The sequence below is a fragment of the Lolium rigidum genome, chromosome 2, assembly GCF_022539505.1.
Source record: "Lolium rigidum isolate FL_2022 chromosome 2, APGP_CSIRO_Lrig_0.1, whole genome shotgun sequence".
Lineage (NCBI taxonomy): Eukaryota > Viridiplantae > Streptophyta > Magnoliopsida > Poales > Poaceae > Lolium > Lolium rigidum.
This window is the reverse complement of record NC_061509.1, coordinates 44,924,060-44,934,965: the sequence shown is the minus strand read 5'-3', so window position 1 is coordinate 44,934,965 and position 10,906 is coordinate 44,924,060.

Here is a 10,906-nt window from a genome sequence, read left to right as displayed (position 1 = left end):
GTAGTGAATGCAGCGATCAAAACAATTTATATGACATGAGTAAACAAGTGAATCATATAGCAAAGACTTTTCATGAATAGCACTTCAAGACAAGCATCAATAAGTCTTGCATAAGAGTTAACTCATAAAGCAATAATTCAAAGTAAAGGCATTGAAGCAACACAAAGGAAGATTAAGTTTCAGCGGTTGCTTTCAACTTGTAACATGTATATCTCATGGATAATTGTCAACATAGAGTAATATAATAAGTGCAATATGCAAATATGTAGGAATCAATGCACATTTCACACAAGTGTTTGCTTCTTGAGGTGGAGAGAAATAGGTGAACTGACTCAACAATGAAAGTAAAAGAATGGTCCTCCATAGAGGAAAAGCATCGATTGCTATATTTGTGCTAGAGCTTTGATTTTGAAAACATGAAACAATTTTGTCAACGGTAGTAATAAAGCATATGTATCATGTAAATTATATCTTACAAGTTGCAAGCCTCATGCATAGTATACTAATAGTGCCCGCACCTTGTCCTAATTAGCTTGGACTACCGGATCATCGCAATGCACATGTTTTAACCAAGTGTCGCAAAGGGGTACCTCTATGCCGCCTGTACAAAGGTCTAAGGAGAAAGCTCGCATTGGATTTCTCGCTATTGATTATTCTCAACTTAGACATCCATACCGGGACAACATAGACAACGAGATAATGGACTCCTCTTTTATGCATAAGCATGTGGCAACAATTAATTTTCTCATATGAGATTGAGGATATTGTCCAAAACTGAAACTTCCACCATGGATCATGGCTTTAGTTAGCGGCCCAATGTTCTTCTCTAACAATATGCATGCTTAACCATAAGGTGGTAGATCTCTCTTACTTCGTGACAAGACGAACATGCATAGCAACTCACATAAAATTCAACAAAGAGTAGTTGATGGCGTCCCAGTGAACATGGTTATCGCACAACAAGCAACTTAATAAGAGATAAAGTGCATAAGTACATATTCAATACCACAATAGTTTTTAAGCTATTTGTCCCATGAGCTATATATTGCAAAGGTGAATGATGGAATTTTAAAGGTAGCACTCAAGCAATTTACTTTGAAACGGCGGAGAAATACCATGTAGTAGGTAGGTATGGTGGACACAAATGGCATAGTGGTTGGCTCAAGGATTTTGGATGCATGAGAAGTATTCCCTCTCGATACAAGGTTTAGGCTAGCAAGGTTATTTGAAACAAACACAAGGATGAACCGGTGCAGCAAAACTCACATAAAAGACATATTGTAAACATTATAAGACTTTACACCGTCTTCCTTGTTGTTCAAACTCAATACTAGAAATTATATAGACTTTAGAGAGACCAAATATGCAAACCAAATTTTAGCATGCTCTATGTATTTCTTCATTAATGGGTGCAAAGCATATGATGCAAGAGCTTAAACATGAGCACAACAATTGCCAAGTATCACATTTACCCAAGACATTATAGCAATTACTACATGTATCATTTTCCAATTCCAACCATATAACAATTTAACGAAGAAGAAACTTCGCCATGAATACTATGAGTAGAGCCTAAGGACATACTTGTCCATATGCTACAGCGGAGCATGTCTCTCTCCCATAAAGTGAATGCTAGGATCCATTTTATTCAAACAAAACAAAAAACAAAAACAAACCGACGCTCCAAGCAAAGCACATAAGATGTGATGGAATAAAAATATAGTTTCAGGGGAGGAACCTGATAATGTTGTCGATGAAGAAGAGGATGCCTTGGGCATTCCCAAGCTTAGACGCTTGAGTCTTCTTAGAATATGCAGGGGTGAACCACCGGGGCATCCCCAAGCTTAGAGCTTTCACTCTCCTTGATCATGTTGCATCATACTCCTCTCTTGATCCTTGAAAACTTCCTCCACACCAAACTCGAAACAACTCATTAGAGGGTTAGTGCACAATAAAAATTAACATGTTCAGAGGTGACATAATCATTCTTAACACTTCTGGACATTGCATAAAGCTACTGGACATTAATGGATCAAAGGAATTCATCCAACATAGCAAAAGAGGCAATGCGAAATAAAAGGCAGAATCTATCAAAACAGAACAGTTCGTATTGACGAATTTTAAAATGGCACCAGACTTGCTCAAATGAAAATTCCCAAATTGAATGAAAGTTGCGTACATATCTGAGGATCACGCACGTAAATTGGCATATTTTTCTGAGCTACCTACAGAGAGGCAGGTCGGAATTCGTGACAGCAAAGAAATCTGAAACTGCGCAGTAATCCAAATCTAGTATGAACTTTTCTATCAAAGACTTTACTTGGCACAACAAAACACTAAACTAAGATAAGGAGAGGTTGCTACAGTAGTAAACAACTTCCAAGACACAAAATAAAAACAAAGTACTATAGTAAAAACATGGGTTGTCTCCCATAAGCGCTTTGCTTTAACGCCTTTCAGCTAGGCGCAGAAAGTGTGTATCAAGTATTATCAAGAGACGAAGTGTCAACATCATAATTTGTTCTAATAATAGAATCAAAAGGTAACTTCATTCTCTTTCTAGGGAAGTGTTCCATACCTTTCTTGAGAGGAAATTGATATTTTATATTACCTTCCTTCATATCAATGATAGCACCAACGAGTTCGAAGAAAAGGTCTTCCCAATATAATGGGACAAGATGCATTGCATTCAATATCCAAGACAACAAAATCAACGGGGACAAGGTTATTGTTAACGGTAATGCGAACATTATCAACTTTCCCCAAAGGTTTCTTTGTAGAATGATCAAGCAAGATTAACATCCAAATAACAATTTTTCAGCGGTGGCAAGTCAAGCATATTATAAATTTTCTTAGGCATAACAGAAATACTTGCACCAAGATCACATAAAGCATTACAATCAAAATCTTTAACCTTCATCTTAATGATGGGCTCCCAACCATCCTCTAGCTTTCTAGGAATAGAGGCTTCGCGCTCTAGTTTCTCTTCTCTAGCTTTTATGAGAGCATTTGTAATATGTTGCGTGAAAGCCAAATTTATAGCACTAGCATTAGGACTTTTAGCAAGTTTTTGCAAGAACTTTATAACTTCAGAGTTGTGTCAATCATCAAAATTCAACCCATTATAATCTAAAGCAATGGGATCATCATCCCCAATGTTGGAAAAAATTTCAGCAGCTTTATCACAAAGCAGTTTCAGCAGTTTTAGCAGTTTCAGGCAGTTTCTCGCGCTTTGCATTAGAAGTGGAAACATTGCTAACACCAATTCTTTTATTATTAATAGTAGGAGGTTCAGCAACATGGGTAGCATTAGCATTACTAGTCGTGGTAATAGTCCAAACTTTAGCTACATTCTTCTCTTTAGCTAGTTTTTCATTTTCTTCTCTATCCCACCTAGCACGCAATTCAGCCATTAATCTTATATTCTCATTAATTCTAACTTGGATGGCATTTGCTGTAGTAACAATTTTATTTTCAATATCCCTACTAGGCATAACTTTTGATTTCAAAAGATCAACATCGCAGGCAAGACTATCGACTTTAGAAGCAAGTATATCAATTTTCCCAAGCTTTTCTTCAACAGATTTGTTAAAGGCAGTTTGTGTACTAATAAATTCTTTAAGCATGGCTTCAAGTCCAGGGGGTGAATTCCTATTATTGTTGTAAGAATTCCCATAAGAATTAGCATAACCGTTACCATTATTATAAGGATATGGCCTATAGTTATTACTAGAATTGTTCCGATAAGCATTGTTGTTGAAATTATTATTTTTAATGAAGTTTACATCAACATGTTCTTCTTGTGCAACCAATGAAGCTAACGGAACATTATTAGGATCAATATTAGTCCTATCATTCACAAGCATAGACATAATAGCATCAATCTTATCACTCAAGGAAGAGGTTTCTTCGATAGAATTTACCTTCTTACCTTGTGGAGCTCTTTCCGTGTGCCATTCGGAGTAGTTGATCATCATATTATCAAGAAGCTTTGTTGCTTCACCAAGAGTGATGGACATAAAGGTACCTCCAGCAGCTGAATCCAATAGGTTCCGCGAAGAAAAATTCAGTCCCGCATAAAAGGTTTGGATGATCGTCCAAGTAGTCAGTCCATGGGTTGGGCAATTTTTAACCGAAGATTTCATTCTTTCCCAAGCTTGAGCAACATGTTCAGTATCTAATTGTTTAAAATTCATTATGCTACTCCTCAAAGATATAATTTTAGCAGGGGATAATATCTACCAATAAAAGCATCCTTGCATTTAGTCCATGAATCAATACTATTCTTAGGCAGTAGATAGCAACCAATCTTTAGCTCTTCCTCTTAATGAGAAAGGGAACAATTTTAATTTTATAATGTCACCATCTACATCCTTATACTTTTGCATTTCACATAGTTGAACAAAATTATTAAGATGGGCAGCAAGATCATCGAACTAACACCTGAAAATTGCTCTCGCATAACAAGATTCAAGAAAGCAGGTTTAATTTCAAAGAATTCTGCCGTAGTAGCAGGTGGAGCAATAGGTGTGCATAAGAAATCATTATTATTTGTGGTTGTGAAGTCACACAACTTAGTATTTTCAGGGGTGGCCATTTTAGCAACAAGTAAATAAAGCAAACTAGATAAAGTAAATGCAAGTAACTAATTTTTTGTGTTTTTGATATAGCAAACAAGATAGCAAATAAAGTAAAACTAGCAACTAATTTTTTTGTATTTTGATTTAGTGCAGCAAACAAAGTAGTAAATAAAACTAAGCAAGACAAAAACAAAGTAAAGAGATTGGGAAGTGGAGACTCCCCTTGCAGCGTGTCTTGATCTCCCCGACAACGGCGCCATAAATTTGCTTGATGCGTGTAGTTGACACGTCCGTTGGGAACCCCAAGAGGAAGGTGTGATGCGCACAGCGGCAAGTTTCCCTCAGTAAGAAACCAAGGTTTAATCGAACCAGTAGGAGTCAAGAAGCACGTTGAAGGTTGATGGCGGCGGGATGTAGTGCGGCGCAACACCGGAGATTCCGGCGCCAACGTGGAACCCGCACAACACAACCAAAGTACTTTGCCCCAACGAAACAGCGAGGTTGTCAATCTCACCGGCTTGCCGTAACAAAGGATTAGATGTATAGTGTGGATGATGATTGTTTGCAGAAAACAGTAGAACAGTATTGCAGTAGATTGTATTTCAGTATAGAGAATTGGACCGGGGTCCACAGTTCACTTGAGGTGTCTCTCCCATAAGATAAACAACATGTTGGGTGAACAAATTACAGCTGGGCAATTGACAAATAAAGAGGGCATGACCATTGATACGTCTCCGACGTATCGATAATTTCTTATGTTCCATGCCACATTATTGATGTTATCTACATGTTTTATGCACACTTTATGTCATATTCGTGCATTTTCTGGAACTAACCTATTAACAAGATGCCGAAGTGCCGCTTGCTGTTTTCTGCTGTTTTTGGTTTCAGAAATCCTAGTAAGGAAATATTCTCGGAATTGGACGAAATCAAAGCCCAGGGGCCTATTTTTCCACGAAGCTTCCGAAGTCCGAAGGAGAGACGAAGAGGGGCCACGAGGGGGCCACACCCTAGGGCGGCGCGGCCCCCCTTGGCCGCGCGGCCCTGTGGTGTGGGGCCCTCGTGCCGCCTCTTGACCTACCCTTCCGCCTACAAATAGCCTCCGTGACGAAACCCCCAGCACCGAGAGCCACGATACGGAAAACCTTACTGAGACGCCGTCGCCGCCGATCCCATCTCGGGGGATCCAGAGATCGCCTCCGGCACCCTGCCGGAGAGGGGAATCATCTCCCGGAGGACTCTACGCCGCCATGGTCGCCTCCGGTGTGATGTGTGAGTAGTCTACCCCTGGACTATGGGTCCATAGCAGTAGCTAGATGGTTGTCTTCTCCCCATTGTGCTATCATTGTCGGATCTTGTGAGCTGCCTAACATGATCAAGATCATCTATCCGTAATTCTATATGTTGCGTTTGTTGGGATCCGATGAATAGAGAATACTTGTTATGTTGATTATCAAAGTTATGCTTATGTGTTGTTTATGATCTTGCATGCTCTCCGTTACTAGTAGATGCTCCGGCCAAGTAGATGCTTGTAACTCCAAGAGGGAGTACTTATGCTCGATAGTGGGTTCATGCCTCGCATTGACACCGGGACGAAGTGACGTAAAGTTCTAAGGTTGTGTTGTGCTCGTTGCCACTAGGGATAAAACATTGATGCTATGTCTAAGGATGTAGTTGTTGATTACATTACGCACCATACTTAATGCAATTGTCTCGTTGTTAGCAACTTAATACCGGAGGGGGTTCGGACGATAACCCGAAGGTGGACTTTTTAGGCATAGATGCAGCTTGGATGGCGGTCTATGTACTTTGTCGTAATGCCCAATTAAATCTCACTATACTCATCATGATATGTATGTGCATTGTCATGCTCTCTTTATTTGTCAATTGCCCAACTGTAATTTGTTCACCCAACATGCTGTTCGTCTTATGGGAGAGACACCTCTAGTGAACTGTGGACCCCGGTCCAATTCTCTTTACTCGAAATACAATCTACCGCAATACTTGTTTTACTCGTTTTCTCTCGCAAACAATCATCTTCCACACAATACGGTTAATCCTTTGTTACAGCAAGCCGGTGAGATTGACAACCTCACTCGTTTCGTTGGGGCAAAGTACTTTGGTTGTGTTGTGCAGGTTCCACGTTGGCGCCGGAATCCCTGGTGTTGCGCCGCACTACATCTCGCCGCCATCAACCTTCAACGTGCTTCTTGACTCCTACCGGTCCGATTAAACCTTGGTTTCTTACCGAGGGAAACTTGCCGCCGTGCGCATCACACCTTCCTCTTGGGGTTCCCAACGGACGCGTGTCGAACGAAAAGACAATACGTCAACCACGCGCATCAAGCATATTTCTGGCGCCGTTGCCGGGGAGATCAAGACACGCTGCAAGGGGAGTCTCCACTTCTCAATCTCTTTACTTTGTTTTTGTCTTGCTTTATTTTATTTACTACTTTGTTTGCTGCATTAAATCAAAATACAAAAAAATTAGTTGCTAGTTTTACTTTATTTGCTATCTTGTTTGCTATATCGAAAACACAAAAAAATTAGTTACTAGCATTTACTTTACTTATTTCATCATGTTTCCTTTTAATTTTACCACAAAGAACATACCGGTAGGACGTGGGTCTATAGTTGGGAGAAATAATATAGAAGAATTCTTCAACCATGTTAGTACCATTGAAAATTTTGAAGATAGACACTTGGTAGACCTTGCGCCTACTTATGAAATTGCTGCTGCGCATTTAGTTCGCTTATTGGAAACTAAATTTGTTAATCTTAATCCTATAATCCAACACATGTTTTTCACACTTGGTGATATGGAAGAAGGGGAAAAGAAAGATTTTGTTTTAGAAACCCTTCTTAGAGAATTTGGTGGTCTAGCAAGAGAAGCTAGAAAGGTCTTTGCTAAATTTAATATGCTTGGTTCTCCTACTAATTTTGTTAGTCTCCTTGAAAAGATGGATATGGATAGAATAAGATACACTAATAATATTGATGATGGTGGGGAGATCAAAGCACCAATACCATGTAAGCTCCTAGCTATGAATGATGCGCTAGAAAATAACTATGCTTGGCTTGTTCCCGAAAATTTGTTTGATGAGAGTAGCACGCCTAAAACTAATGAAAAGGGAGATGCTAAAACTTATGTATCTAATATACTATGCCTGGTTGAGAAAACTCCGCACCCCGCTGTAGAAGTACCACCCTTCGATAATACTTGATACACACTTTCGCGCCTAGCTGAAAGGCGTTAAAGAAAAGCGCTTATGGGAGACAACCCATGTTTTTACCTACAGTACTTTGTTTTTATTTTGTGTCTTGGAAGTTGTTTACTACTGTAGCAACCTCTCCTTATCTTAGTTTTGTGTTTTGTTGTGCCAAGTAAAGTCTTTGATAGTAAAGTAAGTACTAGATTTGGATTACTGCGCAGAAACAGATTTCTTTGCTGTCACGAATCTGGGTCTAATTCTCTGTAGGTAACTCAGAAAATTATGCCAATTTACGTGAGTGATCCTCAGATATGTACGCAACTTTCATTCAATTTGAGCATTTTCATTTGAGCAAGTCTGGTTCCATTTTAAAATTCGTCAATACGAACTGTTCTGTTTTGACAGATTCTGCCTTTTATTTCGCATTGCTCTTTCGCTATGTTGGATGAATTTCTTTGATCCACTAATGTCCAGTAGCATTATGCAATGTCCAGAAGTGTTAAGAATGATTGTGTCACCTCTGAATATGTCAATTTATATTGTGCACTAACCCTCTAATGAGTTGTTTCGAGTTTGGTGTGGAGGAAGTTTTCAAGGATCAAGAGAGGAGTATGATGCAACATGATCAAGGAGAGTGAAAGCTCTAAGCTTGGGGATGCACCCGGTGGTTCACCCCTGCATATATCAAGAAGACTCAAGCATCTAAGCTTGGGGATACCCAAGGCATCCCCTTCTTCATCGACAACATTATCAGGTTCCTCCCCTGAAACTATATTTTTATTCCATCACATCTTATGTGCTTTTTCTTGGAGCGTCGGTTTGTTTTTGTTTTTTGTTTTGTTTGAATAAAATGGATCCTAGCATTCACTTTATGGGAGAGATACACGCTCCGCTGTAGCATATGGACAAGTATGTCCTTGGTTTCTACTCATAGTATTCATGGCGAAGTTTCTCCTTCGTTAAATTGTTATATGGTTGGAATTGGAAAATGATACATGTAGTAATTGCTATAAATGTCTTGGGTAATGTGATACTTGGCAATTGTTGTGCTCATGTTTAAGCTCTTGCATCATATGCTTTGCACCCATTAATGAAGAAATACATAGAGCATGCTAAAATTTGGTTTGCATATTTGGTTTCTCTAAGGTCTAGATAATTTCTAGTATTGAGTTTGAACAACAAGGAAGACGGTGTAGAGTCTTATAATGTTTTCAATATGTCTTTTATGTGAGTTTTGCTGCACCGGTTCATCCTTGTGTTTGTTTCAAATAAGCCTTGCTAGCCTAAACCTTGTATCGAGAGGGAATACTTCTCATGCATCCAAAATACTTGAGCCAACCACTATGCCATTTGTGTCCACCATACCTACCTATACTACATGGTATTTTCCCGCCATTCCAAAGTAAATTGCTTGAGTGCTACCTTTAAAATTCCATCATTCACCTTTGCAATATATAGCTCATGGGACAAATAGCTTAAAAACTATTGTGGTATTGAATATGTAATTATGCACTTTATCTCTTATTAAGTTGCTTGTTGTGCGATAACCATGTTTACTCGGGGAACGCCATCAACTCATTGTTGAATTTCATGTGAGTTGCTATGCATGTTCGTCTTGTCTCGAAGTAAGGGCGATCTACACCGAGTTGAATGGTTTGAGCATGCATATTGTGAGAGAAGAACATTGGGCCGCTAACTAAAGCCATGATTCATGGTGGAAGTTTCAGTTTTGGACAAACATCCTCAAATCTCTAATGAGAAAAGAATTAATTGTTGTCAAATGCTTAAAGCATTAAAAGAGGAGTCCATTATCTCGTTGTCTATGTTGTCCCGGTATGGATGTCTAAGTTGAGAATAATCAAAAGCGAGAAATCCAAATGCGAGCTTTCTCCTTAGACCTTTGTACAAGGCGGCATAGAGGTACCCCTTTGTGAAACTTGGTTAAAGCATATGTATTGCGGTGATAATCCGGGTAGTCCAAGCTAATTAGGACAAGGTGCGGGCACTATTGGTACACTATGCATGAGGCTTGCAACTTATAAGATATAATTTACATGATGCATATGCTTTATTACTACCGTTGACAAAATTGTTTCATGTTTTCAAAATCAAAGCTCTAGCACAAATATAGCAATCGATGCTTTTCCTCTATGAGGACCATTCTTTTACTTTCAATGTTGAGTCAGTTCACCTATTTCTCTCCACCTCAAGAAGCAAACACTTGTGTGAACTCTGCATTGATTCCTACATACTTGCTTATTGCACTTATTATATTACTCTATGTTGACAATATCCATGAGATATACATGTTACAAGTTGAAAGCAACCGCTGAAACTTAATCTTCTTTTGTGTTGCTTCAATACCTTTACTTTGAATTATTGCTTTATGAGTTAACTCTTATGCAAGACTTATTGATGCTTGTCTTGAAGTGCTATTCATGAAAAGTCTTTGCTTTATGATTCACTTGTTTACTCATGTCATACACATTGTTTTGATCGCTGCATTCACTACATATGCTTTACAAATAGTATGATCAAGATTATGATGGCATGTCACTCCGTAAATTATCTCGTGTTATCGTTTTACCTGCTCGGGACGAGCGGAACTAAGCTTGGGGATGCTGATACGTCTCCGACGTATCGATAATTTCTTATGTTCCATGCCACATTATTGATGTTATCTACATGTTTTATGCACACTTTATGTCATATTCGTGCATTTTCCGGAACTAACCTATTAACAACATGTCGAAGTGCCGCTTGCTGTTTTCTGCTGTTTTTGGTTTCAGAAATCCTAGTAAGGAAATATTCTCGGAATTGGACGAAATCAAAGCCCGGGGGCCTATTTTTCCACGAAGCTTCCGGAAGTCCGAAGGAGAGACGAAGAGGGGCCACGAGGGGGCCACACCCTAGGGCGGCGCGGCCCCCTTGGCCGCGCGGCCCGTGGTGTGGGGCCCTCGTGCCGCCTCTTGACCTACCCTTCCGCCTACAAATAGCCTCCGTGACGAAACCCCCAGCACCGAGAGCCACGATACGGAAAACCTTACCGAGACGCCGTCGCCGCCGATCCCATCTCGGGGATCCAGAGATCGCCTCCGGCACCTCGCCGGAGAG